The sequence below is a fragment of the Myotis davidii genome, unplaced genomic scaffold, assembly GCF_000327345.1.
Source record: "Myotis davidii unplaced genomic scaffold, ASM32734v1 scaffold436, whole genome shotgun sequence".
Lineage (NCBI taxonomy): Eukaryota > Metazoa > Chordata > Mammalia > Chiroptera > Vespertilionidae > Myotis > Myotis davidii.
In genome coordinates this window covers 560,586-569,013 of record NW_006292604.1, presented here as the reverse complement: position 1 = coordinate 569,013, position 8,428 = coordinate 560,586, and positions in this window count along the sequence as shown.

Below are 8,428 nucleotides of genomic sequence, written 5' to 3'. Positions count from 1 at the left end.
TTTCAAAATTCTGGCACGCCGAGCTCAAAAGGTTCGCTGTCACTGGGCTAGTTTTTATGGAATATGGAGATGCTGCCTGAAGGTCGGCGCTGTGGGAAACGCAGTTCAGCTAAGGACTGAGAAGGATCACTGACTGGCAGGCTGAGAAAGTCCAAGGGACAAAAGCAGGACCAGGGAGGCCGGTTAGCAGCGTCCAGTGCAGGTGGGACAGAGGGACAGCGACTCTGCAGTGACCCCGCGGCTGCTGGGGGTGTGGGTGAGGCAGGGTGCCTCCCGGGCCTTCAGCCTGAGCTGTGCAATGACAGACCTGCTAGGGCAGTGGTTCTCAACCTTCCTGATGCCGCCACCCTGTAATACAGCTCCTCATGTGGTGCCCCCCAGCCATAAAATTACTTTTGTGGCTACTTCATAACTGTAATTTCCTACTGTTCTGAAGCGTCATGTAAATATCTGATATGCAGGATGTATTTTCATTGTTACAAATTGAGCATAATTAAAGCATAGTGATTAACCACAAAAACAATATGTAATTATATATGTGTTTTCCGATGGTCTTAGGGTGACCCCTGTGAAAGGGTCGTTCGACCCCCAAAGGGGTCACAACCCACAGGTTAAGAACCGCTGCTTTGGGGTTTATCCAAATAACTATTATTTTTAAAACTTTCATAGACTTGATAGGCTAGTTGAATTTACAACTGTTTGTATGTGTGTGTTTCAGTTTTCAAAGGTTAGTGAGTGCCACATGTAGAAAAGGAGTCAGACAAAGGCAAGCTAATTAGTAAGAAATAGCCTAGAGGAGACAAACCTGGACTGGGTCCTGGCTGCCAACCTAAAAAAGCAAATGTCATTCTCCCACAAAACTGCAGAACGTCCTTTTCGTTTGCTGAGGATCTCAGGATCAAAGGAGTCAGTGCTGCAAAGGTAAACAGAAATCCACTCAGCCACATTCAATGTTGTTTGTGTAGACCAGACTCAAATAACCACATGGCACAAGACCTGAAATCTTTAACTGGAGACCAATTGTGCCCCATTAAAGATGTCTAAATGAGACCGAACCACAAAAGAAAAGGTACATTCACACAAAGTTTATTTATAAGTCAACTGGAGGTCATTATTTTTATAGGAAGGGTTCCATACCTTGTCATTTTCTACTAACACTGGATGACTACTGAGTAATTTACAAGTAGAACAATAAGAATGAACAGTGCACTGGCAATAGTGCATAGTGCAGAGTTGTGTTTTTTGAAAACTTAATCAAAAATTTCAAACAAAACTACTCATACATGTGAATATACAAAATATGTCCTTTTCAAATGCTTTTTTTTGGTTATCGCATTATAAGATATTAGAAGAGCAGCTTCCTTTCACTACTTGAAGTCCATTGTTCATATCATTGAGGCTGTACTAGCATTTAACCCATTATAAATATTTGGGTAGATTTTGCTCTTTCCTCTTTAATACAGAGAAAGATTTAAAATCAAATTTACTCAGTGAAAGATAAGCATATATTTAAAAAAAACAAATTAAACAAAATAGCTTTTACTACTCAAGGAAGCTTGTTCCAGTGTGGCCTAGTTTGAATAAACAGCATGTGCAATGAATTTGACCTTATTTACTGAGTCGTAGAAAAAAAGAGAATCTGGGGGGTAATGGGAGCCATTATAAAAAACTGTGTCCCTTCCTGTCTCTGTCATTCTCATCTTGGAGTGTAGCTCATCAGAGTTTGCTCTTTTAATGCTATACTTATTTATAATGGGAAAAAAATTTGCTTAGTTGTTTGGATGCAACTAACCAACACTAACATGATTCTATGATGCCATAAATTCTTGACAATTATTTCTATTATTTATTAGACTTGCCATGTAAACTGGTGGTAAATTGTTATTGAGGAAATAGCACATTCTATTCCACACAAAACTTGTAAAAGAGAAAGTGGATAAAACTTCTTAGCAGTAATGGAATCGATCAAAGGAGGTTTATAATTTCTTAAACTATTTGAGATGTATGCTTGACATTAAGATTTCTAAATGTCTTATTTTTCCCCTACTCAGTAGAGCTTTTTTTTTCCAAAGAATTTACTTTTTTTTAGGTTAACAATGTGAAAACTAAAAGATAAGAGAAAATTAAAATCAGCTGAACTAACTCTGGTTTTAATTCATTGTTTTTCCCATTCCCTTAAATGAAGATGCCTACAGAAATAGTAACATTTTCATAAGAAACTAGAGACCCCAAAATGAAACCATATGTCCTGCTGAGGCCAGTCCTTAAGCTCAGGAAATACCATTTATCTTTGTTGTTGTTTTTTTTCTTTTAACTCCTAAAACTTTAGACATGGTTTTGCATTCTAGTTTGGCAACTACATGCAATGCCCCATCAATGTCACTTATTTTTATGCCTTTTATCCTTTGCATGTTTGATGTTTCCTCAAAGAAGTTTTTTTTTTTTTTCCTGAATGAAAAAATGTGATTTTAGTTCAGTTTAGCTTTGTATCTTTCTTCACATAATCAAGCTGACTTTAAGCAGGATAGGATATATCTTCTGTTCTCTGTTAAAACTGAGTTTTATGGCTGCGGGAGACTGATCACCATGTTTAATTTTGCAAGATTTTTATGGAATATGATGTGTTATTTCTTGGGTATCAATGTATGTACCACAAGTTATTTACAGGGCAGTTCTAAAAATAATAAAAATAATTAGACTTGAATATATCATATTGCTGCTTCCCCTTGGGAGGTAACTTTACAATCCTCTTTCCTGATAAAATTTCCTGACTAATATTTCTAAACTTACACAGGACTGACCTCCCTCTAGAGACCTTTTAAATTTTTTTCTGGACCACAGTCACTCTTTTATTCAGAAAATATTTATTGGGTAAAATATAGGATGAGAAAGATAGTAGTAGAGCAACTCTACACAGTCTTTCTATTCTGTGCTCTGGTGTTATTGCACAGGGAAGGTCTTCCCCCCCCCCCTCCCTCATTCATTCTCTTCCACAAACACCAACAGGTGGCAAGTGGCATACTATTAGAATTTCTTCTGCAAGCTACTCTTCTCCTGTTACTACTACTGGATTTCAGTATTTAGTTTTCAAACATTTCAAAGTTTTGCTTGCATGCTTGAAATAAATTGTTTACCAATTCAGGAACAAACAAATGGCAGTCACTAATATTGCTCTGGGGCTGTGCAGTTTACCATTTGCTCACCACCAATAGTAAGTAGTTGATTTCATCCTCACTAGAATTGTGCACCATTGCACTTTTTCCTTGTCAAGCCCGAGTTAATGCACACAGACACAATACAATCAGCAAGGTCACCTGGCTGGAAAGTAGTCATTAGGATTGAAGGCGGTACCTCTGATTTTCAAAGATTTTATTTAAATATCTACTCATAAGTGTCTCCTCTGTCTCTGTGATTCTGTACTGAGAGGTCTAATAAAATTTAGAAAAGCAGGAAAAAATAAAATTGTGGTCTACCACAATATGTATAAGTACATTTGAAATGTAAATCCTTTAGACTTCCATTTTTGCACCATTTACATGAGTATGATCATTTTGAAAGGCCTCTTTAACACCCCATCCATCATGGATCAGATTACAAGCCATAGAATTTTAGAAACATAAGAAAGACTAGAGGTTATCGTTATCATGATCATAACTCATTCTTATAAAATGGCATGTAAGATAATGAATGTATACAATGCAATAGAAGGCAATTTGGCTTGTATGTCATACAGAACGCAGTCTGGGGTGTGGAGGGAATTCCATGCTACTTCTGTGAGCTTCAGTTTTTCTTTTGTAAAACATTGGTAATGATAAATGAGCAGAAGAAGAGAAATAATACAATCTCCCAGCCTCCTCAGAAACTTTCCTTGTGTATTAAATTTACTTTAAAAAGTAAGGAGAGAGTTGGAGTATATGGTTAGCCTTCGTTAGAACTCCAACCGGAGAGACAAAAGAAGCACCAACTGCTCTCTGTAAGCCTGTTTTTCAGATTTCTGTTTCACAAAACAGATTTGAATCCCCAGCTCTTCAAGAAAAAAAAAAAAAAGTCTTCCAAGCCACCAGCCGCTCGGAGCTGTGTAAAATGAAATGGAGGTGGGAAGACAAAACCTTTCAGGATGGAGCAGAGGCCATGTAAACAGATGTGAGCGAGTGAATAGAAAAGGTTGAATAGTTGCTTTGTTGCTTGCTTTCTGTTTGTAGCACAGAGGGTTCTCTCCGCACAAATCTCTCTGGCAGATGATGGGCCGCATACCTCTCCCTGTGCGTGGAAACACACAGAACCTGGTCTGTGCTAAACACAGGCCCTCTCCGCTCTTGGCTCTGTTTATTCTAATGGATGTTTATTGTAATGAAGGTTTCATGTCAGACCAAACATTTACGGTCATTCTGAAAGAGCATTTATGAAGAACGTAACTGAAAAGCCCATGTAATTTTGCTTTTTAATCTAACGGCAGATAACCATCAGTCTCCGGCTGCATTGTCCAAAGAAAATATACTCTCTATGAATTTTAAAACACAGCCTTTCTCATTGACAGGCATTAAATGACATTATAGCGAAAAGAGAGAGGGAGGCTATGTTCGCAGGAAAACTATTTCTGAAAAGAAACCCTGTTATGAATGTAAACAATGTGTTGAAATGAGCAACATAACCTTCACTGTATTCTGAAAGATTTGGGCAGAAAAATACATGGCATTGTTGAAGTGCTCTACACATGTCCATTGATTTATTTCACAAGGAACTGTTATTGTTGCCTACTTGGCAAAGGTCAGGCACCAGGATCTGGAAGCCTGCCCAGGTTCCTGTAAGGACCCCAGGGGCCTGGCATTTTGTGATTCAGGATGACTCCCTGGGTGGCGAGTAGGTGGGCAATGGTGAGAGAGGTGGGGAAATGTCTGTTCTAGCTTTTATTATACTCTTATTTTTATTCAAATAAAATCAACACTAGCCTCTAAGGCCAGTAGTAGCCTACAGCAATAAAGTATAAAATGTTCCGTCATAAATGTATATGGTCATAGTCAACTCTTCCCCTCTAGTAGATTTTATTTCCTATGGAACAGAATAAATGGGTCTCCTGAAAGCTGGTGGATTTACAGCTTGAATTTACTATCCTTCTAGCATGGTGTTAACTTCACTAATGAAAATGTTGTGTCTGCAATGCAGAACTTCTCCACGGAAACAAATCATGCAGATATAGGAGAGGGGTCCGATTTCAAGAAGAACAAGGAATAGGGAAGGAGAGAAACATTGAGAATGGGTCCCTTTTCTGAAACAGCATATGGCATAATAATCCTATATAATAAAAGCATAATATGCAAATTGTCTCTTGGACCGGGAGTTCTTCCGGGAGTTTAACCAGGGGGCAGGGCCAGCCAGAGGCGGGAGGGAGGCTCCGGCCAGCTGCCACCAGCTGCTAGGAACCCTACCAGTGCACTAATTTCATGAACTGGGCCTCTAGTATAATAGAATTGTCATAGAGCACCCTTCTTTTTTTTGACACAGGAATATATCTTTCTTTCCCCAGGTCTCCTATTTACAGTTGTAGAGGGGGCAGGGCCAGCTCCTTGCTGGCCGGCAGGCCCCTGATCAGCCTGCCAAGTCATGGGGTGTGGGCCTAGAAGCATAATATGCAAATCGACCGAATGGCAGAACTACCTCTTGGCGGAGTGCAGGCAGGGCCAGCAAGCAGAGGGCTCCCAGACTGCGAGAGGGCGCAGGCTGGCCTGAGGGACCCCCCTGAGTACACGAATTTTCATGTGCTGGGCCTCTAGTAAGTTATAAAAGGCATAATCTTAGAAACTGCAGTTAACTTGGTATAATCAGAGAGAATTCTCTTGTCAATGCCTGGATCCTCTTATAGCATCCAGATGTTTTTCTTTCAGGAATTACCTAATTTCTGTAAGTGTGTAGAATTATTCTTTAGGAGACAGGAAAAAGGGATATGGTCAATTTGAAATGTATCTGCCCCCCTCCCCCCCACACACGTTCATACACTGGTGTCACTCTTTATATGTCCTTCAGAGATGTTCAGAAGCACATAAATAAGATAGCTTGCTTTAATTTCTTGTTCAGATACATGCTCTGACTTTATCATTAATAAGCTCATATGATGTGGGCACATGCCTGGAGAAATAAAAAGGAAAGAAAAGAAAAAATGGAGGGAAGGAGAGGAGAGAAAAAGACACAAAGAGAAAGAGTTTCTGTCTGAGGCCCAGGGCCCCCCTCTGCTCTGTCTACACGAAGTCAGCACTGCAAGCCTGCCCCGTCCTCGCTGATGGGCTGCAGGCCCTTCTGCACAGGACTGTGCCTCATGCATTCAGGGCAGCTCTGACACCACAGCCCCTTTGTTCAGGCCAGATCGCCGCTCTCCCCTCCCAGCTGCCATATGGTGCGGGGGAGGCCAACTTACAAAGACCTACAAGGAGAGCGAAGACTGAAAGAGCAAGGGAAGAAAGAAAATCAAGAGGCGACGGACAACTGATTTATGTCCTCTGTTAAAGAGGAAGTAGGCAAGTGGGGCTGAGAAGTGTGAGGGTCCAGGGGACACGGAGGGAGCGTGGGGAGCGGATGTTCTTGGAATATGAGACCTCTCCCAGATAAGCAAGCAGGCTGTTTCCTCCGGGAGAGGCAGCCTCTGCTTATTCCCCAAATATGGTGCTGAAGACGGAGACGGTCCACTACAGTTGTTTCCCTTTGTTGCCAATCTTCAAGTTTTCCCTGTTACTCCTGATGGCCAGGGCTTACACGGTTTAACTTTATCATAATGATATCGTTAGCAAAACCAAATATACTGTGCTTTTATATATATTCTCACATGTCTGCACGGTGGCAAGTTGTAGTATTTTGTAGAGCCATGCTTCTCCGAAGAAACCACTCTCTTTTTTGAGGACATTTGAGGACCCTGCTTTTTTCTTTTCAGACAGTGGAAGGAAGGGAGGGAGAGAAGGATAGAGAGAGAGAGAGAGAGAGAGAGAGAGAGAGAGAGAGAGAGAATCAACGTGAGAGACACATCTCTGTCTCCTGCACACCCCCACCGGGTCCAGGGAACACACAACCTGGAATCCAACCGACAATCCTTCAGTCTGTGGGTGGATGCTCTAACCACTGAGCCCTCGCTAGGGTGCGGACCCTACTTTTTCAGGAGTCTATGGCAAATCCTGTCATGATATAATACACACTTTTTGTTAAAGCACGTGAACGCTTGTACTATGTAGATTTGTATATAAAGATTTTTTAGATTTTAAAGTTGGAGCGGCCTGAATACATAATGCTAATATATTTCAGTGCTTTCAAAAAAGAATGCTAATTATGGTGAAACATTGGATTTTCCCTCCATTTATTTTCTACATAATACAACGTACTGCCATATCGATCATGTTTCATAAGTCAAAAGAGACAGAAGTACAGCTCTTGGCCAGATAAATAGGCTGATAATTTCATTTATTTCTTCAATAAGTAGTTCAGCAAGAAATGCCGCTTCCCAGTATTGCTTATTTAATTCTGACCTGATCATGTTTGATAAGATAAGGCTATGCAAAAATATTATTATTTCGCAGACAAGGCATAGTTGAATATCCACAAATTATAAGATGATATAGGTATCAAGTATTTACTTCAGATATAATTATTCAGAAGAAGAATACAGCCTGGCATCCCGTTTTCCATTGAAGTCCAGCAAACTACACTCTCCTGGTTTCCCTCCTGCACACTGGCAGCTACTTGCCAGGCTAGACTGCGGATTTTCCTCATCTCCCTCTCTCTTAAAGTGGAAGTGTGCCAGAGGCCCATCTTTGGATTTGTTTTCATCTCTGTCTACCCTGACTCCCTCGATCTTATCTAAATCTCCTGGATTTAAGTACCATCCATATGATGATAACACCCATATTCACATCTCCTAAACTCTACCTGCATATTTCTAGCTGCCAACTCAACATGTCCTTGTGTTTGTCTGATAGGCATCCCAAACATGCTGTGTCCAAAACAAAATTCCCAATCTGCACCCACTAACCGCAATGAATAGCAACTCTGGCCTTCTCGTCCCCCAGGCCAGTTAAGGGAATCATTATGACTTCCCTTTCTCTCACACCGCACTTCAGTGCATCAGCAGCTGTGTTGATTTTACCTTCAAAATACATACAGAATCCAACCACTTCTCACTGACGCCATTGCTACCATTTTGGTCAAAGCCACCAGTGTTTCTCTATTGAATTATTGCAATAACCTCCTTATTTTGTCTCTCTGGTTCCATTCTTGTCCTTCTACTCAAAGAGCAGTCAGGGTAACCCTTATAATCTTATGTTATATCGTGTCCTTCTATGTATAAAAACCTGTAAACAACCTGGCCACCCATATCCCTTTAAACTTGTCTCAGCCATACTGGCTTCCTTTCTATTCTGCAAACACACAAATCACATTCCTTTTTGTAACA